Source organism: Sapajus apella, unplaced genomic scaffold, assembly GCF_009761245.1.
Source record: "Sapajus apella isolate SASKATOON/1434 unplaced genomic scaffold, GSC_monkey_1.0 scaffold15, whole genome shotgun sequence".
NCBI classification, from domain to species: Eukaryota; Metazoa; Chordata; class Mammalia; order Primates; family Cebidae; genus Sapajus; species Sapajus apella.
In genome coordinates this window covers 28,743,478-28,768,313 of record NW_022436955.1, presented here as the reverse complement: position 1 = coordinate 28,768,313, position 24,836 = coordinate 28,743,478, and the positions used below count along the sequence as shown (strand labels likewise).

The window sequence follows — 24,836 nt, the reverse complement described above, 5'->3', positions numbered from 1 at the left end:
TCCCCTGGCGGTGGTGGGGGCAAGGTTTATTCTGTGGTACTTGCCCAGGCAGCCCCGAGGACTTGGCATTTGGCTCAGAGAGCTAGGCAAACCATCTCAGCTGCACCCTGCAAATCAGGGGAAGGTGCCCCCAAGGAATGCTCTCTTTCAGACTGGGCCGCCAGGCACCTGGTGCCATCCTGAGCTGTGATTACCAGCAGGGAGCAGCACGCAGGCCCCTCATCTCTCTCAGCAACTGGAGCGCCTCGATTACCACGTGACCAAATGGATACAGGGCCAGGCGCGGTGGCTGCCGCCTGTAACCCCAGCACTTTGGGAGGCTGAGGTAGGAGGGTGGCTTGAGCCCAAGAGTTCCAGACCAGCCTGGGCAACAAAGGGAGACCCCGTCTTTACAAAAATAAATACGTAAACTTAAAAAACGGACACGGGAAGGCTGTGATTGTGATATCTTGGATTCTTGCTGGAGAACTGGCAGGGTGGCACCTGGTTTGCTGCACGTCCTGGTGGTGGCCAGCTCTACACCATAAGCTGGCCAGAGTCTCACCTATGGCTTCGAACTCAGATATCTCTTTTAGGTCCCTGAGGGGAGCACAGAAGTGGCGGGAACCTCTGGGACCAGACAGCACTGGCCACTGACCACTCACAGCTGTGTTCCTCCCCAGGTCCTGTCTTCTGCCAAGAAAGCTGCCCCGTGTGACAGCCAGGACTGCAAGGGTGCCGCCCCGGGGCTGGGGCGCTCTTGCGGGAATGGCACACGTCCCTCCATGCTGCTGTGTGCACCTGGGCTCTCCAGGCCTGAGGGGAGCAAGAACCACCATGATGACGACTACGGGGACGGCGATGGTGACACCAGCTGCCCACTGCTAAGGGCTGACCTGTCCCCCGCGCCGCACGGAACCTGGAATAGCCAAGGGCCGGTTGTGACTACAAGGATTAACATGGCTCATCTCCAGGCCACACTGCAGCGCGGTCATCCCATCCCCAGAGCCCTCACTTTTTTGTCATCTTTATTGTTTATTTTATTTTTAATTTTTTGGGATGGAGTCTCGCTCTGTCACCCAGGCTGGAGTGGGGTGGTGTGATCTCAGCTCACTGCAGCCTCTGCCTCCTGGGCGCGAGTGATTCCCCTGCCTCAGTCTCCCGAGTACCTAGGATTACAGGCGTGAGCCACCACACCCGGTCAATTTTTTGTTGTTTTTTTTTTGTTTGTTTGTTTGTTTGAGACGGAGTTTCGCCCTTGTTACCCAGGCTGGAGTGCAATGGCGCGATCTCGGCTCACCGCAACCTCCGCCTCCTGGGTTCAGGCAATTCTCCTGCCTCGGCCTCCTGAGTAGCTGGGATTACAGGCACGCGCCACCATGCCCAGCTAATGTTTTGTATTTTTAGTAGAGACGGGGTTTCACCATGTTGACCAGGATGGTCTCGATCTCTTGACCTCGTGATCCACCCGCCTCGGCCTCCCAAAGTGCTGGGATTACAGGCTTGAGCCACCACGCCCGGCGCAATTTTTTGTTTTTTTAGTAGAGATGGGGTTGCACCACGTTGGCCAGGCTGGTTTCGAACTCCTGACCTCAGGTGATGAGCCGGCCTCAGCCTCCCCCAGTGCTGGGATTACAGGCAGAGCCACCGCGCCCGGCCCCTTTTTCATAGTCTTTAAAACTGTCATAAAACATGCCTAACACAGAATTTACCATATTCTAAGTGTGCAGTTCAGTGGCACTGAGGACATCCCCAATACTGTGCTACCGTCACCACCATCCACTTCTAGAACTTTCTCATCATCCCACAGAGCAAGTCTGTCTCCAGGAAAGGGCTCCCTGCTCCCCACCCTCAGCCCTGGCTGTCAGCGGCTGCTCCCTGTCACCCTGTCACCGTGACAGGCTGCTCTAGTTGACCCATCCCCTTTCCAGGGAGGGTTGGCAGGAGCCCGAGGTCACAGGCAGGGTCAGTCCAGGCCCGGGGCTTCAGAGGTGGCGAGCTATGCAACAACCAACTGCACTACCCGGTCATGGAGGCACCAGCTGTGGTGACCCTCCACTTCCCAGCGAGTAGCTCTGGGGATGGTGGGGTTGTGGAAAAGCAACTTTCTGTTGATCTAGTTTTTTTTTCTTTTAGGGATTAGTGCTATAAAAACCCAAGTGCCTAAGTGAGACGGAGGCCTCAGAACTCCCCGTGCGAGCACAGGCGGCACCAGCCCCACAGGCGGGGGACATAGAAATTTACCATTTGTTTCTGGGAACGCTTTAATTTATGGGATCCATATGGTGACACTGGCCAGACCACAGCCCCCACAAATCCCACAGGCCTGCTGGCGGCTTAGGCTGGAGCCAGGAGGCGGCGGCTGACTTTATTCATTCAACCACTCACTCAGAACCTGGGGTCGGCCCATCAGCACGCAGGGACCTTGGGGCCCGTAGCGAGGTGGTTCCCACCCTGTGGGAACGGGGTCACTCCTGCAGCCTTGCCCTGAGTCGTCTCGGGAAACGCTGCAGGGTGATGCTAAAGACAGACAGGCTTGGGGCTGCTGTGTCTACGACAGGGCACAGATGGCAGCTCCAGCCAGCCCCAGAGGCTCCTGCTGCCGGGGAGGGCTTACGAGGCAGCACCCAGTCAAACTGGGCCGAATTAGTGTTCAAGTCCCCAGGGAATGAGCTGGAGGGGAGCAGGGAAGGGCCATGTCATGCCCAGTCTCGACCCCTGCCCACCTCCTGGTTCCTCCTGCAGCTGCCGGGCCAGGGTTCTGCTGGAAGGAGAAGCTGAGAGGCCCCACTTGGGCTGGAGATGGCTCCCAGAAGCAGGGCAGTGAGTGGAAGGACAAGTCAGCCAGCATGGCTGTGGTGAGGCTCATGCTTCACTCAGCTCAGCACTGGAACAAGTGAGAAAACAACCCTTTCACTGAGCACCTACTATGTGCCAGGCACTGATCTAGGGCTTTATACCGACTAGCTTTATACGATAGTTTATCCTTCCAAAAAGGCATGGAGGCAGGAAGAGACAAACGAAGTGGTCTGAGCTCACACAGTAACTGGAGAGAGAGATTTGGCCCCAAGCAGTTGTCTGTAACCTTAGACAGCTTACAGAGCAACTGGAGGACACAGCGTTTAAGGAGAGAACAGAAGATGGCAGAGGGACAGCACTGGGGGAGACGGGAGCGCACATGACAAGTCCTGCAGGAGCTTAGAGTGGGAGGGGCCCCAGGCTGGGGAAGTAAATCCACACAGGCTTCCCGGAGCAGCTGGAATGTGACCTGGGCCTTCAGGAGCAGCAGGATTTGAAAGGGAGTGGGAACAGGAGCCACGGCATTCCAGGTGTGGGAGGCAGCAGCCTGCACAGGGCGCCAGAGGCAGGAATGCACATGAGACTGAGCAGCCGACACCAGCCTACCGGGCAGTGGGCTTCCGGCACAGGTGGCCTGGACGGGGCTCCCGTCTTCCTCAAGGGGCTTGTAGCTGAGGACAAGAGGTTGAAACACACATCCCCGCAGGGGCCGGGGGGGAAGTCTCCGCAAGGGCACCGAGTGGATGAGACTGCAGGGACACAGCCACGGCCCTTCCCAGGGTCAGCAGGTATCACACGGATGGAACTGAGCCCTGTCTTGCCAGATCTTCTGAGTTTTCAGGGAGAATCTGGGAATCCTCTTTTTTAAGGTGTTTTCATTAAGAGACAGGGTCTTTCGGTGTCGCCCAGGCCCGCCTTGAATTCCTGGACTCCAGCCATCCTCCTGCCTCAGCTTCCCTGGGAGTTGGGACGGTAGGTGCATGCCACCACTTCTGAATTTGGGAATCTGTTTTTTAAAGTTGAACTCTCCTGATGATGAAATGTCAGCAACTAATCCCCAAAATGTGAAAACACTGTGCAAACCCTCCTACACTCTTGATGGGAACATAAACGGATGCAGTTGCTTTGGAAAACAGCCTGGCAGTCCATCAGATGGCCTAACATAGGGTCACCCTGCAACCCAGCAACTCCACTCCTAGACACATAGCCAAGAGAACTGAAAACACCCAGCCATCCGCACACAAACTTGTATAGGGGTGCACAGCAACCCTCAGTGCTACAGACAGACAGACAAATACTGCCAACAACCCAGCTAAGTGTGGAGGCGGGTCCCTCCCCAGTCAAGCCCCCATGTGAGAACGCGCCCTGGCCAACATCTTGATCTGCAGCTGGCGAGACTCAGAGCAGAGGGCCTGGTTGAACTATGTGATAATAAACACGTGTTCGCGTTATCCTAAGCTGCTAACTGTGTAAAACTTTGTTACACAGCCACAGAGAACTGATACAGTCCTTCGAGTTCTGGAACAGCGCCTGGCCTGGGTATCAGTGTTCCCTGGCATCGCTGTCTGCTGAGCTGTGTGCGTCAGAAACACAGGGAACCAGGTGCCAGTCCCTCCCCTGGCCTCGCTCTTCCCAGCATCGTAACTCTTGTGGGGAGTGAAAGGATTTCACCCCTTTTCTTTGTCAGCAGCTTGGCCTGGACTCTTTGGGGAGCCTGGTCAATATTAATGGACAGACAAGGCTGCAGGGCACACGGGGTTTTGTGAATATGGATTATCTCATGCTCAGAACCATCTTTTTTTTTTTGAGATGGGGTTTTGCCCTTGTTGCCCAGGGTGCAGTGCAATGGCTTGATCTCGGCTCACTGCAACCTCCACCTTCCAGATTCAAGTGATTCTCCTGCCTCAGCCTCCTGAGTAGCTGGGATTACAGGCATCTACAACCACATCTGGCTAATTTTTTGTGTATTTAGTAGAGATGGGGTTTCTCCATGTTGTTGAACTCCCGACCTCAGATGCTCCAATCGCCTTGGCTTCCCAAAGTGCTGGGATTACAGGCGTGAGCCACTGCACCCGGCCTCAGCACCATCTTGAAGGTGGAGGCAAAGGTTCTCAGCCAGGTAACCAAACAGAGGCGACGGGCCCCCCTTCCTTATTCTTCCAAGGCCACATTAACAAGAGCCCCTAATGAGTAAAGAGCAGCCCCTGAAACCTGCACATGCGCTGCGCCTGCTCTACCGGGCCAAGACTTCCAAGCCCACAGTGTGTCTGGATTTAAAGTACCATTGTGCCGGGGCCTGCGATGTCATCGTCCCCCACTCCAGGGGGCCTGCACAGCAGCCCAAGGGGCCCAGGCAGCCCTGGCCTCGGATGACTGGCCAGGCTGGGAAAACGCCATTGTCGTCTGAATTTTCCTGGACCAGAGCCGCCACCTTTAAAGCTTTTGTCAGTTAATGGGAAGGGCGAAAGGAGGAAAATTTAATAGGGTTCTTCCAAATAAATGGGGGTTCACAGCCCACTGCTGAATAGCCTAATGGATCTGGCATTGTCTCGCTTTCTCCAGGGAGCTGGAGTGGCTTCTAGAGAGAGCCGACTCCTGGTAGACCCAGGGGAGGGTGTGGGGGAAGGCAGATCCCACATGCCTGCTCCAAAGCGGAGGACTGTGTGTGTGTCTGTGTGCGCGCGCGTGTGCGCGTGCGTGTGCGTGTGCACGTGTGTGCGTGCGTGCGCGCACCGTCCAGGCTGGAGTGCAGTGGCGCAATGATCCCCACTCCCTGCAACCTCTGCCTCTGCTGTTTTGTTTTATTAATTTTATTAGTCCATGAAATCCCTAGGTCTGGGAGCCCTGATTTATTTGTTTTTGTTTTGAGACGGAGTCTCCCTCTGTTACCCAGGCTGAAGTGTACCGGTGAGATCTTGGCTCACTGTAACCTTTGCCTCCCAGGTTCAGGCGATTCTCCCGCCTCAGCCTCCCAAGTAGCTGGGACCACAGTTGTGTAACACCACACAAAGCTAATTTTTGTATTTTTAGGAGAGACGGGTTCCACCGTGTTGGCCAGTCTGGTCTCGAACTCCCGACCTCAGGTGATCTGCCTGCCTCGGCCTCCCAAAGTGCTGGGATTACAAGTATGAGCCACTGCACCCGGCCCCAGTCTATTCTTTTAAATGCTTTATTGAGATATAATTCACATGCTATACAATTCACCCATTTAAAGTGTACCATTTGATGGCGTCCACGTATTTCTAAGCTGTGTAACCATTGCTGCCATCCATTCCAGAACATTGTCATCACCCCTAAAAGAAAGAAGCCCACATCCCCACGAGCAGCCCCTCTTAACCCCAGCCTCCAGGCCCTGCAATCACTCTCCGTCTCTGCCTCTGTGGCCTGGCCTCTTCTAGACATTTCATACAAATCCAATACGTGGCCTTATGCGCTGCCTTCTTTTTAAAGTTGGCACGGCGTTTTCCAGGTTCCTCACACGGAGCTGTGTAAACCCTGTATTTTGAATAATAAGGGGCATTCCAGTTTGAGGACGCATGGCAGCCCAGGGGCTGCTGAACGGAGACATCAGAATTTCCTTCTCCGGGAGCCTTTTCGGCAGGAACTGGTTGGCTGTTCACAGAGTCAGCTCCCTCTCCCTCCTGGGCACCCAGCCAGACTCCATCTACTGGCCTCCCCTGTAGCAGGGCACAGCTGGCGCCCCAGGTCCTGGCCACTCTCCCAGCTGGGAGATCTTAGCAGAGTGTCTTCACCTCTCCAGGCCTTGATTTCCTTTTGAGTACAATGAGGCTGGCACTTTGGGAGGCTGAGGCAGGCAGATCACTTGAGCCCAGGAGTTCAAGACCAGCCTGGCCAACACGGCAAAACCCTGCCTCTACCAAAAATGCAATAATTAGCGGGGCGTGGTGGCAGGCACCTGTAATCCCAGCTGCTGGGGAGGCTGAGGCAGGAGAATCGCTTGAACCCAGGAGTTGGAGGCAGCAGGAGTGGAGATCATGGCGCCGCTGCACTCCAGCCTGGGCAAGAGAGGAAGAGTCTGTCTCAAAAATAACACAAGAGGGACAACACAGTGCCCACCTCCAAGAGGAAATCAAGTGAACTATTCTGCCAAACCACTGGGAACACCGCAAGTGCTCAACAAGCACCTGATCCCATGAACTAAGAGCAGGACCATCAGAAACAAGAATCAAAGCATCACCGTGACCCCACGGCCCCACAAAGCTTGAAGGGGCGTGTGCTGGGGAAGGCGTCTTAGCCTTGGGTGCAGATGGTGAGGGCAGGGCCTGTCCAGTGCCCTCACACCTTGGCCTCTGGGCAGTTTCGGCTCCAGCTGGCAGGGCGGCCTCCTAGCTGCTGGAGTCTAGGGCCCCTGAAGTCACAGGGGCATGGTCCAGGGAACGTGCTTTGAACAGTTAAATGTCAGGAGAACTAGCCTACCCACTCTTCCTGGTCAGCCTGAATCATCTCTTCATTCCAAGCAAGCTCCAGGTGCACCTGGGAAACCGGCACAGCTGACTTGAGTAAAACACAGGAAGGCCCGAGTCCACGCTGCCACTCACCTGCCGGCGTGACTGGGAGAGACCATGCGAGACACAGCTCTCTGGTTCTGAGCTGACGTCTCCGGGAAGCGGGCTAGGAACACCTGCCTTGGGTGTCCTGAGCACCTACTATGTGCCAGGTGCCAGCTGGGCACCTGCCATCCACAGCCCATTAAATCATCCTAGCAACGCCCCCTGACTTCTCAAAGGCATGGAAGTCAAGTCAACTGCCCAATGTCACCCAGCTGGTCACAGTGAGAGCCAAAAATGCAGGCCAGCTTGTGTCCCCTGCCAAGTACCTCGTCCCCACCCACTGCCCAGGGCACAGTAGGTGCTCACTGAGCAGGGGCAGAGCCTGGATCCGCACCCCCATGCCTAGCAGCCACACAGCAACTCAGGCTCTGCTCTGGGGCAGGCAGGTCTGTGCAGCTGGTGAACGGCAGAGGGGAGGTTTGCTGATGGGCTGAGGCCGATTTATCTCAAGAGCGAAGCAGAGAAGAGGAGACAAGGAACACAACCGCAGGAGAGGGAAGAGATGCCAGCATCCCCACAGCACAAAAGAACACAGCGTCGCCTCCTCTTCGCCCCGAGAAAAATCAAGCACAGGCACGAAGCCAAGGGCAGAGGGAAAGGCGGTCCCTTCCCCAGGGTGCTGGCAGGGTGTGTGCGTTGACTAGGGAGGGCAGCAGGCACAGCCAGCCCAGGAGCACCTCCTGGGCCGACCAGAGGCCCCCGTCCCTGCTGGGGACATGCAGGTTGCATCCCAAGTGCTGCTGTGTGCCAGGGAGGGAGAGAAGGGAACACACACAGGCCAGCCCTGCAACGGGAGCCCCTCCTCCCACTGTCCTGACCCGCAGTGGCCCCGCACCAAAGCCCACCTACGAAGACATTGTGCTCAGCCTGCCCTGATGGGATTTCTTGTTCTGTGCTGCGAGCTAGTGCGTCAGAGGCCAAAAACAGTATTTTACGCCCCTTAATTCCCTGTAATAGCTCCGTAATGGCTAGCAGAGGACTCCAAATACCGCAATAAAGGGAACGATAAGGCTTCGGGTCGGGGAGACTGGAGATGCCGAATGCAGAGTCCCTGATAAGCAGACAACTAAAGGGTTATTAAATGTGTGCTGGCGACCGGGTGTAATTGGAAAGTTATTAGATATGGAATACACACAGCACCCGGCAAATGAGTAATCAGGGACTAATTAAGCACACGCCACACGGCAGATCGCACGGGAGAGGCTGGTGGCTGCCACATCTGTGACTGCAATTAGGGCCTCTCCGGCTGCAGCGCTCCCGGCTGGGGTGGGGGAGTGGCAGGACCGGTGGGGGAGCCGCAGGGCGGGTGGGGGAGTGGCAGGGCCGGTGGGGGTTATCCGTCTCGGGCAGGGGCACCGCAGTGGGGGTGGGGATCAGACCCTCCCCGCCTCTCAGGGGCCGGAGGGAGGGAGGCGCTGGGCTCCTGCAGCCTTGGGAACCACAGAAGCTCAATGAGACACATGGTCCAGGCTTGAATAAATCAAAAGGCGGTTCTGATCTGTCCCAGGCTTCAAGTTTGGCTAGGCAGTGGCTGGCTGCAGCTGCCCGACTCCCCTGGAAAATCCACGAGACACATGCAGAAAAGCACGACCCAGAGCCTTGCGGGCTTCCGCCAGGCAGGCCAGGCAGGAATGACCAACTCAATGTACAGATGGGAAAGCTGAGGCTGAGTGAACAGAAAGTGGGCAAAGGTCACCCAGCCTGGACGCTCTTGCAGCAGGCACAGAGCACCTTGTCTGGGTTAAGGAAAGGAGCCTGCATTTCCCAGAGAGGCAGTGACCAAGCTCAAGCGGAGAAAGAGAGGCCAGGTGCAGCTGGGTGACCAAGAGGAGCTGGGACCTGGGCGGGAGCGATGGTAATCCAGGGAACGCCTCTTTGTGCCATGTCCCTGGCCTCAGCTTCCTCCTCCGCAAACATGGAGCTGAGGGTCCCGCCCATAGCTCTAAGCTGGATGGATGGATGCACAGATGACTGGACAGATGGACACGCAGTGGGGAGATGGACAAATGGATGATGGATGGATGATGGACGGTGGATGGGTGGATGAACAGATGGAGGGGCAGGTGGGTGGATGATGGATGGATGATGATGGATGGGTAGACAGATGATGGACAGACAGATGACTAGTGGATGGATGATGGATGGGTGGAGAGAGGATGGACAGAAGATGAATAGTAGATGGATGATGGAAGGATGGATGGACGGACAGTGGATGAGTGGATGGATGGACACAGGAGCAGGTGGGTAGAGGATGGATGGATGATGATGGATGGGTGGACAGATGACGGACAGAAGATAAATAGTAGATGGATGGATGATGGGCAGGTAGATGGATGGTGGACGAGATAGCTGGAACCGTGTGTCCCATTATATGGATGGGGTCACTGAGGTCAGGAAGGATAGCACACTTGCTGTGTCTGGTCCCACTATGGGATGGGTGGGTGGGGCACCAGTGTTTCCAGAAGCCTCACTAGAAAGCGGGGATCCATGTTGACAGCACACTCAGAGAGCCTCAGGATACACTCAGGCTCGGAGGCAGCTGATGATCCCTCATGACGCTGGGACAGGGTAGGAGCTCACTGCTTCCCGAGGCAAGAGCACCTCCTCATGGCTGTCAGGAAACAGGGTGCTTGGGTGCTGCTGGGGAATCCAGCCGGGCCAGGGTGAGGGGCCAGCACCTCAAGATGTGGAGGTCCTGAGACCCTGGCATCAGCCTGTGAACCTCCTCCTGGGGGCCAGCAGTAGGAGCTAGGCAGAGCTCAGACAGGCTTGCCACTGACATTCTGTCTCTCCCAGGGACCCCCTCCCAGTCCCAGCGGTACCCTCCCCCATCCCCAGCCTGCCCTGTGCCTGCTCACCTCCTGCTTCCAAGGGAGACAGCCTCCTGCTGACCCTGGGTGTGCAGCCCTGCCAGGAACAGCTCTCCAACACCACCGGGCAGCAGCCTTCCTAAAACACCACACTTATCCTGCCAACCCCTTACCAAAGTTCTGACGCACTGTGGGATGGGCGGGTGGGGCACGAGTGTTTCCAGGAGCTTCACTAGACATCTAAGAGCGACATTATTTGGTTCAGTTCAGCTTTTCACCCACATTTCTGTCACACCCTCATATCCACCCACCCAGCCAGCCACCCACCCATCATCCATCCATCCACCATTTACTCACCTGTCCAGCATCCCCTCACCTATCCACCATCCATCCACTCATCCACCATCCATCCACTCATCCACCATCCATCCATCTACATGTCCATCACCCATCCACCTGCCTATCATCCATCCATCCATCATCCATCCACCACTCATCCACCCATCCACCTACCCATCATCCATCCACTCATCCACCCACCTGCCCGCCATCCATCTACTCATCCACCGTCTACCTGTCCTTACCCATCCACCCACCCATCATCCATCCACCACTCATCCATCTTCCACTCATCCATCCATCCACCTGTCCATCATCTATCCATTCATCATCCATCCATTATCCATCCACCTGCCTATCATGCATCCACTCATCTACCATCCATCTACCTGTTCATCTCCTATCTACCCACCCACCCATCATCCATCCATCCATCCACCATTCATCCGTTCATCCATTATCCATCCACCTGTCCATCATCCATCCATCATCCACCCACTCATCCACCATTCATCGACCTGCCCATCATCCATCCATCCATCATCCATCCACTCATCCACTATTCATCTATCTGTCCATCATCTGTCCACCCATCCATCATCCATCCATCCACCCATCATCCGCCCACTTGCCAATCCATCTATCCATCCATCCACCCATCCATTTTCCATCCATCCATTCATCCATTTGTCCATCTGTCCACTGTCTATCAATCTGCCCATCCATTCGTCTATCCATCCACCCACACAGCCATTGTTCATCCACTCATCCACCTGTCCGTTTGTTCATCATCCATCCATCCATTCATCCAATAAACGTTTATTGAGTACTGACTATGTGCTAGGTGCTGTGCCTGGGATACAGCAGCAAACAAAACAGTCAAAAATTCCTGCTGACATTCTGGCTGGGGAGACACAAAGTATTCTAACATGACTCCGAATAAACAAGGTGTTCATCTGTCGGTCCGTAGGAAGTGCCGGAAAGACAAACAGCAGGAGAAGGGATGGAGGAAGGGTGGTGGGTGGGGAAAGTGACGATGGTGGATGATGGATGGACAGTGGTAGAGATCTCATTTTTCATAGGCGGGCCACACTGAGAGAGCATGTTTGTGAACAGATCTAAGGATTGGGGCACAAGTGGTATTTGGTTACAGGAAAAAAAAAAACAAAAAACAAAAAACAGAGAACACCTGAAGGAAACGAGGACACCAGCCACGGAGACACCTGGGGAAGAGTATTCCCGGAAGCAGGAACAGGGAGCACGATGGCCCAGAGGCAGCAGCACGTTTGCAAACCTTTTCTTAAAAGGCCAGATGGTATTTTTGGCTTTGCGGGCTGCATGGTCTGTCAAAACCACTCGGCTTTGCCACCGCAGAACCAAAGCAGCTTCAGACAGTGCCTAGATGAACATGCACGGCTGTTTTAATAAAACTTTATTTATGGACATTAAAATCTGATTTTCATGTAATTTTTATCTGTGGTGAAATATTATTCTTCCTTTGGGTTTTGTTTCTGGCAATCATTTAAAAATGTGAAAGCCTTTCTTAGCTCATGGGCCGTCCAAAAACAGACAGCCGGCCGGACTCGGCCCACAGGTCCCTGTTCTAGAAGCAGAGACGAGGCCTGGGGTTTGGGAGCGGGTAGGAGGTGGGGCACGGTACACGCCAAACTCCCAAACACGAGGAGAGTTCTTGCAGGCAAAACCCATCAGGCAGCGGGGCCTGGGGGGGCACGGCTGAGCCCCGGCAGACGCTGTGGCGAGGGCAGAGCAGAGGGCGATGGCAGCCCCCACGGAGTCACCTGCATCTGTCTGAAGGCGGCAGGCGGCTTGCTCTGAAGCACACGCAGCACCAGGCAGCTCGTCTACACCACCGGCTCCTCCCCTCCCTTCCCTCTCCCGCCTGGGAACCAGCATCCTGTTGGGGCCGAAGGCACAGACTCAGCCTTGCCTGCTTCAAAATCCCTGCAGGCAAGGGACTCCACCTCCTTGGGCCTTGGCTCCCCCATCTGTGAGATGGAAACAGTGACAGTGCCAGCCTCTGGGGCCAGCGGCCAGGGCCCGAGCCTGTGCTGTGAAGCTCTGGGACTGGGCACTGGAGGGCGGACGGGGAGCAGCCTGCGCTTCACACACTCCCTGTGCTCATCCCATGTGCCCCGCATGCCCGCCTCCTACACAGGTGTCCGATCGCAGCTTCTCAGAAGGGCACCTCTCGGCCCTGAAACAAGGGCTGCTGTCATCCTGGGAGCGTCGGGCTCGGCCCAGGGTTCCGGGCAAAAGCAATGCGTGGGCCGCTCACAAACCTTGCCAGCTGCCTAAGAGTCCCCTCCCATTCCAAAATGCCCCCTGCCTTCCTCCCAGAAATGTTCTCTGCCTCCTCCTCAGCCAAGAACCCGCCCCCTTTCCCCCGAACTCTCTCCCCAGCTCCCCTTCCAGCAGAGACAGAGGCACCCCCGCCCACGTCCATTCATGCCACATCCCAGGGAGAGATTCGGGGCTGGGATCTGCACCCCCAGGCCATCAACCCCTGTGAACCATACTCCCAGGCCCTGGCACGGCAGCCCCAGCACAGCTGCTGGAGGAGACGGGTCTGAGTTATGTAAGGAGCCATGGTCCTGGGGAACAGTGTTTCAGGCACAGGAACAGCAACTGCAAAGGCCCTGACACGGGAGTGTGCCTGGCTGCAACCGAGGAAGAGCAAGGAGCAGGTGCCAGGGAGGAGCCAGGGAAGCAATGGGTCCCATTTTGGAGGTCCCCACAGGCCCCTGGGAGGACTGTGGCTCTCATTCACAGTGAGAGGGGAGCCCGCTGAGTGTCCTGGGCTAAAGAGACATCATTTTGATTTTTGCCTTTTTGAAATTCCAACTTTTTTTTGAGTCAGGGTCCCACTTGTTGCCCAGGCTGGAGCGCAGTGGTGCGATCGTAACTCACCGCAGCCTCAACCTCCTGGACTCACGCATCCTCCCACCTCAGCCTCCTGAGTAGCTGGATCTACGGGCGTGCACCACCATGCCCTGCTAATTGTTTCATTTTTCGTAGAGATGGGGCCTGGCTATGCTGCCCAAGCTCATCTTGAAGTCCTGGCTTGAAGTGATCTTCCTGCTTCAAGCTCCTGAAATGCTATGATTACAGGTGCGAGCCACTGTACCCGGCCAACTTTGGAAGCTGAGATATTTGCAGATTCACCTGCAGCTACAAGCAGTGATGGCGTCACCCCGCACCCCACCCCCCGCCTCCAACAGGGGCGGCCCTGGATCACTGCAGACCCGCCACAAGCAGGAACTGAGAACCACCAACCTGCTCTCCACTACAGGACCCTGTCACCCCCAGTGCGTTAAGTCAGTGGACTCACACTGTGCTTGCTCTTTGGGGCCGGCCTTCCCACTCAGCAGGTCCCCTGGAGACGCGCCCACACCCTCCGGTGCACCCCTGCTTTGTCTCTTTCCATTGCTGAGCAGCGCCCCACGGTGTGGACGCGTCACGGTTTGGTTTGTTGAACTGCTTGCTGATTTCAGGTTTAACAGGATCAAGAAGCACCTTCCTCCCGAGAGGCTGAGGGAGGCATGTCCGGCAGCGCAGCTGACCCCCTGAGCCGCCAGGCCTTCTCCACAGCCGTGCTCTCCACTCCCTGCTGCCCACCACCCCCTCCTGTCCTCAGGGACTGTGCCAGGCTTTCTCTGCTGCCCCCACTTATCAGCAGCAACCCTTCTCCATGCATAAATTGCATGGAGAAGGATGCAATTTGCGCATGGAGAGGAGGTGCCGCTGAAAACGGGGGGCCAGGAGGGACGCCCCATTTGCTAGGTACTTGTGGAGCACAGTGCTCCCCCCATCCCACCATGGCCTCCTCTGATTCCCAGGCTGGGGAGACTAGTGGCTATGAGCAGCTAATCCTTAGAGTGTGTTCCCTGTTGAGATGTGGCTCAGAGAAGTTGAGCAGCCTGCCAAAGGTCACACAGCCTGAAGACGACACACTCTGGCCCTGGTGTGCCCTGAATCTCACAGAGACAGATCCTTGCCACAGGTGCTCTAAGGCGGAGGAATTCATCCAGCAGGCCTCCCAACAGCATATGACAGTGGGGGCTGCTGGCGCTGCCAAGGCCCAGACCCTGGGCTCCCAGCTCAACCGTGGGCCACCACAGGTGACGTGGCATCATGACCGTGAAGGAGCAGAGCGCCTCACGCAGCAGAGTCAGTTTCTCCAGCGCCAACAGGGCATTAGCTGAAGTGATCACTAGACTATTAATTCTCCCCCAGCCCCTGCCAAGGGTATTACAGTGAAAAACGGCAGCTCAGGCACAGGGAAATTCTTCAGGGTGACAAACATAAAAATAGCTCTAATTGAAGTTGATAGAAATTATACCCTTTAAAAACACATGTCCAGACGCACTGGCTACAATGTGAGTTAACGCCAGGGCAGGGTTTCTGTCACAGGATCGTGGAAACACAGTGACAGCCACGGCAAACAGCCTCAGGAGATGTCACTTCTGCTTGGTGGGCCCAGAGGTGTCAGGAAGGTGGCAGTGACAGGATGGAGGGCTGGCCACCGGGTCCTGCAGACACAACCCCACTGCTCTCTGACAAATCCCTGCCCAGGGACAGCGGGCAGCACTGAAATAGAAAGACTCCCTGCCAGTTTCCAGTTCACTGTCGAGAGACCGAGGGTCTGTCCCGGGCACCCTGAAGGCCTGGGGACTGAGGCCATCAGCTCGTTACCAGGCAACGCTGCGGCCTAACCCCAGCCGTCACCAGGGGCCTTCTTCCCTACAGCCTGATGCTTTTGAAACTCACGCATTAAAACATGTAAGTAACGGGCCAGGTGAAGTGTTTCACACTTGCAATCCCAGCGCTTTGGGAGGCCAGGGCAGGAGGATTGCTTAGGGTCAGGAGTTTCAGACCAGCCTGGGCAACATAGTAAGGTCCTGTCTCTTCAGAAATTTCATTTTAATTCATTTATTTATTTAGAGACAGTTTCACTCTGTCACCCAGGCTGGAGTGCAGTGGCATGATCTCTGCTCACTGCAACCTCCGCCGCCCAGGTTCAAGTGATTCTCTTGCCTCAGCCTCCCGTGTAGCTGTGATTACACGCCCCCACCACCAAGACCAGCTAATTTTTATATTAGTAGAGACAGTGTTTCACCATGTTGGCCAGGCTGGTCTCGAACTCCTGACCTCAAGTGATCCACCCGACTCGGCCTCCCAAATTACTGGGATTATAGGCATGACCCACCGCACCAGGTCTCTACAAAAATTTTAAAAATTAGCTGGCCATGGTGGTACATGCCTGTGATCCCAGCTAATCAGGAGGCTGAGGCAGGAGGATCACTGGAGCCCAGGAAGTCAAGGCTGCAGTGAGCTGAGGTCCACTGCACTCCAACCTGGAAGACAGAGCAACACCCTGTCTCTTAGGAAAAAAAAAAGTCAACAGCAGAGGCCCTAGAGAGCTAAGAAAAATTCTCATGCTCTTGCACACAGTGACAACTTGACTTTTAGCAGTCAGGAAGGTTTCAATTCAGTGGATGGAAGAATAATAAATATAATGGCAATAAAATGATCATCAACACAGGTGCAGCATCTGCTCTGTGCTTTGCCCCATTTTAAATACTTTCCACGTATTTTAATTCACTTAATCCTCGCAACAGCCCGTGAGGTAGACACCGCCATCATCATCATCATTTTCCAGACGAGGAAACTCGTGCAGAGGCTCAGAGGGGTCTCATAACTTCCTGGACTGACGGCCAGGGCAGAGCTGGGAGGGGAGAGCTCGGGGCTCCAGCCCACCCTCCCAGCCACCTGCAGAGCCTGTCAGCCTGACACATGGGAGAAACCCCTCGGCCCGCTGACCTGCAGGGAGTCCCTCTGTTCATTCTGAAACCCGAGCCAGGAACGCACCTCGCCCAATGGTGTTAGGAGCTGGTCCTGAACACTCACGCAACGATGTGTTGTCTTTGTTTGTTTGTTTTTGAAACAGGGTCTCACTCTGTTGCCCAGGCTGGAGTACAGTGGCCCGATCTTGGCTCACTGCAACCTCCTCCTCCAGGGTTCAAGTGATTCTCCTGCCCCAGCCTCCTGATTAGCTGGGATCACAGGCGCGCCCCACCATGCTCAGCTGGATCCCTTTTGGTGATCAAAACAGGGAAAGATCTGGCTTCTGTGGCTGACGTTTCAGGTTACAGGGAGACAATGTATATCCACTCCTTCTGGTGCCACAGGCAAACACGAAAGTCACCGAAAATGAAAACGCAGACTCCGTTTCCCGGCGTCAAGACACAATTCAAGAGTCTAAGACGCTCACCAGCAAAGGATTAAGAGTCATTTTTTTAAAGAGAAGAAAAATGGAAAGATTAAAAAGAACCGCCTCCCACCCCAGCCCTCGCCCGCCGCCTCTCTCCCCGCCGCCTTCCGCACGTCCACGGAAAGAAATCTAATAATGTGAGAGATGGAGAAGACAGCAATTTCAGTGCCTTTTCACTGCTGCCTTCCCTGAAAAGATCTGAAGGGAGTAATTGACTGAAGTGAGTCCCAGTTGGGGTGGGAAGGGGAAAAGGAAGCGTGGGAAATAAAAGGCAGAAGCTTCTAGAAAGGGCGCAGCATGCAGGCAGAGGGGTGCCAGGGCCCTGTCGGCGCCATGGCCGTTTGTCCAGAGAAATCTTGGCCTGAGTGAGCAGAGCCCCAGTGAGGAGGCAGTGAGCGGATGCCTGCAGGGCTCTGGGCAAAGACAAATGTACCACCTCCACGGGAGGTAAAAGACGTCCCCGGCTGGGAATCTCGGGTCAGCCAGCTTGGCATCCACGCCAGGTGGACTCCAGAACAGGCCATGGGGAAAACCAATTTGCAGCCACGTAAAATAGCACTAGAATTACTATGGGCCTGGCTACTGGCCTGGCTGTGTGGAGAGGGAAATGACGTCAGACCCAGTGTCCTCCCTCCCAGGTGACGGCGACAGTTCAGGGGAAGAGAGCAGAATTGGGGGCATCGACCTGCCTGTGACAGTCAAGGAGTGGTTACAAGAGCAGCTGAGACTCTGCCTAAACACCCACCCCAGAGCTGAAACCAGCAATGCTCTTGGGATGAGACGCCCTGTGATTCTGCCCGCCGCGTGCCAGGCCGAGCTCTGCAGGCACGCGCTCAGTGTCCTCAGCAGCGTCACGAGAGTAGGGCGGCTGGAAGCAGCGCCTGTCCATCACAACTTGCCCTCCTTCACGCACTGACTCCGTTACTCTGGGCTGTGTGGCCGCGGGGAAGTGGCTAAGCCTCTCTGGGCCCCAGCCCCGTCATCTGTAAAATGGTCACAATGACAGTACCTATCTCACAGGGGAAGAAAAGTGACCCACGGTAGACACAGTTAGACTCCTACCTGGCCTTTGGGAGCTGCTGGATAAAACCTAGCAGATTTTATTTTCCCTCACGGTAACCCCTTAATTATTTAATGTCATTTAAGTTATTTAATTTTAATTTAACCACATATGCCATGCCCTGTTCAAGCACTCTGCAACTCTTACTGGCTTGATCCACACACGCCTGTGACAGGTTCTATCATTATATGCCCATTTGATAGAGGTGGAGACTGAGGCAGGGAGGGGTAAGTCAGCTGCCTCAGGTCACACAGAGCCAGCTCTGCACCCAGACGCCATCATCCTCAGCCTGCACTGCTAACTTCGGGGCACATCTACCACTGAGAACAGCCCGGAAGGTCAGGAGGGCACTCAGGGTGGCCCCATCACGGGAACAAGGTTCAGTGGCTGAACGCACCCAGAGGTGACGGCAAGATACAGAAAAGGTGCATCTGGAGACACCGAGGGGGAGGATCTGCAGTGCGGCAATCAGAAAGGAGGACGAAGCGGGTGACCATGCCCAGGCAGCCCGCCCAGGCCCAGGGCTACAGGCAGAGCGGGGCAGGCGGTCAGGAAGTGGGTGTCCCTGATACAGCCAGGGCCCCTCGCGCTCATCTGGGGCAGCAGGAAACCGCACACCATGGTGCTCGGCCATTCTGCAGACCCTTGTTCAGACCCTGGGTTTGCTTTCGGTCACTATGAAAAGGAGCAACAGCCACCAGCGCCCGAGGAGGTGGAGAGGTGCGGAATGGGACAAGCAGGGCCGGCACCCACAGGCCCAGCGCAGGGAAGGTGGGGCCTCTGTGTGTCTACCCCCTTGTTCCAGAGGTGAGGGAGAGTCCAGGGGTGTTCCCAGCACCCCCAAAGCTCGAAGGTGGGAAGAACCTGAAAGGCACCTGCTCAATAGTCTCAAACATCGAGGCTGGGTCCCGCATGAGACCAGACGGAGTGCTGTGGCCAGCGATTTTCAAAAAGAAAACCGAGGCCGGGCGCGGTGGCTCAACACCCATAATCCCAGCACTTTGGGAGGCCAAGGCGGGCGGATCACAAGGTCAGGAGATCGAGATCATCCTGGCCAACATGGTGAAACCCTGCCTCTACTAAAGATACAAAAATTAGCCGGGCGTGGTGGCATGCGCCTATAGTCCCAGCTACTCGGGAGGCTGAGGCAGGAGAACTGCTTGAATCCAGGAAGTGGAGGTTGCAGTGAGCCGAGATTGCACAACTGTACTCCAGCCTGGGCAACAGAGCAAGACTCCGTCGCAACAAAAAAAAAAGAAAGAAAGAAAGAAGGAAATTGAATGGAATAAAAATACTGAATGCGCCACGTCGTGAAAACACCAGAGGCTGACACGTCCATTTCAGATGTCAGGTGTACGGCTGCATTGCCGGGCCCTGGACAACCAGGACTCCTGCCCTCAGGCCCTGTGTCAAGAGGAGCCCAGCCCTTGCCACACCCAGGGGCTCCAGAAGACAAGCAGATGCACAGCTCAGGGGAAATGCCCCAAGCCCATCCCTGCTCCAGGACCCCGTCTCCCTACTTGAAAGTCCTGAGTGCACGTGCAGGCCCCCCTCCAGGTCTGTCCTCCTGAGGGGCCTGGTGCTGCCAGTGAGCCCACCCCTAGGTCCACAGGGTAGCATGAGCTTTGAGGAGCAGGCCAGGGTACCCACAGGCGTGGCCTGGTATGACGGGACACAGCGGCGGGTGAGAAGAAACGGAAGAGCAGGAGCCTCTTGCTGCAGTCTGTCACCGGCGCCTCGATGCTGGGGGCAGACCTGGGGGTGTGCATATGTGTGAGTGTGCATCACACACACTGCGAATGTGCATGTGGGTACACTTGTGTGTACATCTCTGTGAGTGTGTGTACACGTGTGCCTGTATGTATACAAGCATATGTACATTTGTGTGTGCATGCATGTACACCATCATTATGTGTGTCTATGTGAGCATGTGGATGTGTGAACGTGTGAAAATGCACGCATGCATTCTGGCATGAGACGTGTGTACATGTGCGTGCCTTGTGTGTGAGCATGCACATATGCACATAAGAATTGTGAAGGCGAGGCTGGACGCAGTGGTTCACACCTGGAATCCCAGCACTTTGGGAGGCTGAGGTGGACGGATCACCTGAGGTCTGGAGTTCGAGACCAGCCTGGCCAACATGGTGAAACCCCGTCTCTACAAAACTTAGCCGGTCGTGGTGGCTGTGGTGGCCATACCTGCAGTCCCAGCTACTCGGGAGGCTGAAGCAGGAGAATCACTCGGGAGATGGAGGTTGCAGGGAGCTAAGATCGCACCACTGCGCTCCAGTCTGGGTGACAGAGCGAGACTTCACCACACACAAAAAAAACTGTGAGGGCATGTGTGTGTCATGTGCACACATGAACATGCTCACGCGTGTGTGCACATTAGGCTGTTCAGTGGCTCACAGCCCACCAGGCTGGAGAAGGCCACGAGTGTCCTACCCGAGCCACCGAGGCTGCACGTGGCCTAATCCTGCACCTCTGATTCTGCCCCTTCCACGCTGAACACCAGCGACGAGCCGGCATCGCTGAAGCTCTGTCTTCAAAAGCGGACGAGCTGGTGCTTGGGCGGGGAGCTCCTGGAGCAAAACCGTGGCCACCCCGTGGCTCGGCGCCAGGCTTAATGAACATTTGTTGAATGGATAATCAAGGGAACAAACAAAGGCTCAAAAATCCATCAGCCAATCCCCAAACGCTGCTGGAGCGCCACATGTTAAGAGGGCCAATGGAAGCTGATTAAAGCACCAAGGCTCGATGCTGCCAAATCAGCCCCGGTGACCCTGGAGTGCTGCAGGAGCGCAGCCGGCTTCCCCCGCAAGGCTTCAAGGAGGACCCCGGCCTGCACCCGGGGCAGGGGCAGCCCCCCACATCCTGTTCCACTGTGGCTGGGAGATATCAGGGTACCAGGAAGGCCTGGATCCCACCGTCCTGACACGCGGTCCTGTCCCGGCTCTGTCCTCCTGGGCCCCCAGCCCCAGCTGCTAGAAGTCCACTCAGGCCAGCCAGCCAGCATGCTGGGGACTTCTTTATGGGACATAAAGCAGGGAAACTCCACACAAATACACACTGGACGTGAGGTCTGAAGGGTGTCATGTCCTGCTTCCAGCCTGCCCTGCTGCTCGGAGGCCTCAGACAAGGCATCGGTTTCTTTGGGCATCAGGGTTCTCAACTCTCAAATGGACACAGCTCCCTCCGTCCTACCTCCTCCCTTCCTCCTTTCCTTCCCCTTCCCTTCCTCCCAGCAGCCAACAGCGTGATTGCCGCTGTCACTGCTGGTGGTGCGGGGCATGAGACCGCCACCCTGCCGCAGTGGCAGTGGGGGGAGCTGGACTCCTCCTGAGGCGCACAGCCTCACCCCACGCCCCTCCTCCTACTCTCGGCCATGTACCCCTCACCCCAGAAACCCACGCCCAGCACCTGCAGGGAGCCCAGCCCGCCCAGCACAGCCCCCTCCTCCTGCAACTGCCCGCTCCTGGCTCTGTACACATGACTCATTCTTGCTGGATCAAAGGTCTTGTTGATTAAAAAGCCGATTGAAGTCACTCGCTTGCTGAGGAAACCATGCCAAGTCAGTACCGCCCTCCACCCGAGGCCACTCCGGGCCTCATCGGGGCCACCCCGGGCAAAGGGCTGTGTCACTGAAAACTCCTCGGGCCGCTTATCCCCGGGCTCAGAGCTGGGGCCTCCCAGGAGGGGTGTGGGGAGAGGAAATGACTCCCCTCCACCCTCCCGGGTTCCCTGGCGGGGCTATGAATAAATCAACACGAGACATTAACGGGAGGAAAACCACGTTTAATTGCATGCACAGGCACGGGAGTCCCACCGCACGGGAAACTCAAACAAGGGTCAGGTGACTGTCGCCTGAATAGATAGCATCCGAGCAGAAGGAAGGAGCAGGGGCCTGGGGCTTCTGGGGCTGCGGGAGGTGAGGGAGGAAGTGTCTGGTGAATGAGCCTGTCTTGCTGTGCAGATAAAGTCTCTCTGGTGATAAAAGTTGTCGGAGCAGCTCTCCCTGGTCACTAATGCAGCTCTCCCTCACAGATGCAAATTGCTTTTACAAAAGGGCAGCTTTTCAGAGCCACCCCGGCCTGCAGTTTCTCAGAAGAGCCTGCTGGAAATATGCTGAGGAGGCATATTTTGGGGTGGCACATTCTGGTCTCCTACAGCTATATTTTGGGGTGGGGGTCTTGGACCCCCACATTTAAGGGGAAGAAAAATGGCTTCCCTCCATGGGTCACACAGTCCCAATCAGGGGCTACACCCAGCACCCCCAAAAGCCAATGCATTACCCCTGAACCTCAGAGTCCACCCTCTGATCGGGACACCAGGTCCTTCAAGGATGAGCAGAACTCGGGGACAGAGACAGGAGAGAAGAAACGCAGAGAAGTGGTCCTGAGACAGGTGCCGGGGACGAGGTGGGCAAGGCCAGAAGCGCCCAAGTGTGGGGCCTGGGCAACAGGACGGTGACACCAGCAACCCCGATGCAGCTCCCCACACAGGCTCTGTCCAAAGTCAGCTCCAGAAATGCTGTGAGGTGTGCCTGCCCAGGACTCCCATTTTCCAGACGACAACAGCAAGGCCACTGAGGCCCAGGGCCACCAGGTGGCAAGTGGCAGCTCCACATGCACACGCCGGATGCGTCCGCTTGACTCCCGAAAGGACCTTGGGCAGTAGGGAGCCAAGGTGGAGCACAGAGCAGAGGAGTGCCAACGCAGCGGCATCTGCGGGGCGAGGAAGCCTCTGGGGGCTCAGAAGACAGCTTGGTACTGCACGTGGGGAGGGCGGGAGCGGGGGTGGCCGGGGAGGGAGTGGGTCTGGGGACAGCAGAGGGTCGTGTCCACGCGCTAGAGGAGAGATGGTGTTCATCCTGAGGCTGACGGGGACATTCTGATTGTCACAGTAGGATCTAGCAGGAGAGGCCATGGGAGAAGCCACAGGAGAGGCCACGGGCACGGTGCAGCATCTTGCCCTGCACAGGACATCCCCAAATGTCAACCACGCCCAGGCGGAAGAAGCGTGGGCATGGAGCCTCTGGGTCAGGGAGGGCAGGCCTCAGTACAGCTTGGGGGCCACTGAGGGACGTGGCCCAAAGGGATGCCCACGCAGAGACGGTGGGGAGCTCCTGAAGTAAGAGGCCCAGAAGAGGCGTCCCGGTCCACAGCTGAGGACCCTCTTCGAGCCCCCATGCCTGCCGGCCCAGCTCCAAAGGCTTGCTCTCATGTAACCTGGCGGGTTCCCAGGAGGCTGGCATATTATTGTCCCCATTGTACAGAGGAAGAAACTGAGGCCCAGGGCCACACAAAGGAAAGAGGTGGAGCCAGCTTCTGAGGGGGTCAGGAGGGCAAAGTGGAAGGGTCCGAGGCCCAGCGGCAGCTATGCTCAGAGGAGCCCGCAGGAGAGACAAGGAGGAGGGTGGGTGGGAGGCTGGAAGGGAAGTGTGATGGGCTGGGCCGGCATGGGGTCCGCTGCTCCATCACCTGGCCTCTGGGGCTGCTGGGAACCCTAACCCACCGGCCCCGCTCCACCCCTTCTGGTGAGCGCCCTGCAGACGCCTCTCCATTGTGAAGTCCACCCCGGCAGTAAACTCAGTGTCCAGCTCCCACCAGCTCTGCCGCTCTGGTTGAGTGCTGGCTGATCTGGGGGTTTCTAGAAGTGTCCAAGGCTGCAGGGTGCAAAGGGACAGCAGGTGGAGAAGTGGTCCCTGGTGGTGATGGTCTCTGGTGGCCTCTGAAAGGACACACTCTGGGAGCAAGTGGGGTTCAGTCTGAGAAGCTGGTGTAGACCACTCACAAAGGCCCCGGCTGGGGCAGGAGGTAGACGGGGGTTCTGAGGCGGGACAGCACCCTCTCTGGGTGGCAGCGCACGGTCTGGCCCCTGGACCCTCAAAAGACAAGAAATGACCCAGAGGAGAGAAGAGACTGGAGGGCGGGGAGAGGAAGTTTCAGAGGGAGGTGTGGACGGAAAGAGGCTGAATTGGGTTTCCAGGCAGAAAACAACTAAATCCAGCATGGGAAAAGCATCACCCCACGCTGTCCCCTTGCTGCAGCGCAAAGGACGCCGGGGGAGGAGAGGCCTGCAGAGTCTGGGGAGCGCAGTGCGGCCCTGGCTTCTCAACCCGCCAGCTGAGGGCGGGGGGAGGCACACGTGGGGACGGGGCTTTGAGTTCCATAAATCATCTTAACCAAGAGCTGCTGGCGGCGGAGCCCGCTGTGTGACCTCGGGGAAGTCATAGCCCCTCTCTGAGCCTCTGCCGCCCCACCTGGAAAGTGGGGACATTAGTCCTGGCTTTGTAGGGTTGCTGGAGGATTCAGTGAGTTAAGGACGAAGTTTCTGCAGTGCGCGCTCGGTATGCATGTACGGCATTCCTTAGTGTTGTGATTAGGGAGAGGGAGGAATGCCCCCCATCCGGGTCTGTAAGCCGGGAGACCAAGGCACACAGACCCAGGGGTTGATGGCACCGCAGCCCCATCTCATGGCCGACAGCTACAGGACCCCAAAAGATAGAGAGCAGCGGTGCTGTGCTTTCCACCCCTAGATATGAGTCACCTCCGGTACTTGTCCCAGTTGCTTGGGTGTTACTGGGAGTCTGGGCCCCTGCCCCATCCCTGGCTCCCCAAGTGGAAATCTGGGGCAGTCAGTCCACGACAGGAGCCCCAGCTGGTTGTTACTGGACCCCAGAGCTTCCCCTTTGAGGCAGGAAGCACTCGCTGGACGCAGAATTGCCATGAAGGTGATGCAGGTGTACAAACCCGTTTCCTCCACAGGCCCCAAGGCTGGACACACTCATTAAAGGTCTCAGGCCCTGCACCTCAAGCGTCCCAAACACCAGAGGAGCACCCTCAGGAGCACTGCAGACAGGGAGTGCCAGGCGCGGTGACTCGTGCCTGCAATACCAGCAATTTGGGAGGCCAAGGTAGACCAATCACTTGAGGTCAGGAGTTCGAGACCAGCCTGGCCAACATGGTGAAACTCCGTCTCCACTA

General features: G+C 56.5%; 1 protein-coding gene across 3 annotated transcripts in view; it reads right to left on the bottom strand.

The window, feature by feature from the left end:
- Positions 1-24,836, bottom strand: part of GSE1 (Gse1 coiled-coil protein) — a 498,642-nt gene that overhangs the window by 311,860 nt on the left and 161,946 nt on the right. The window lies entirely within an intron of this gene.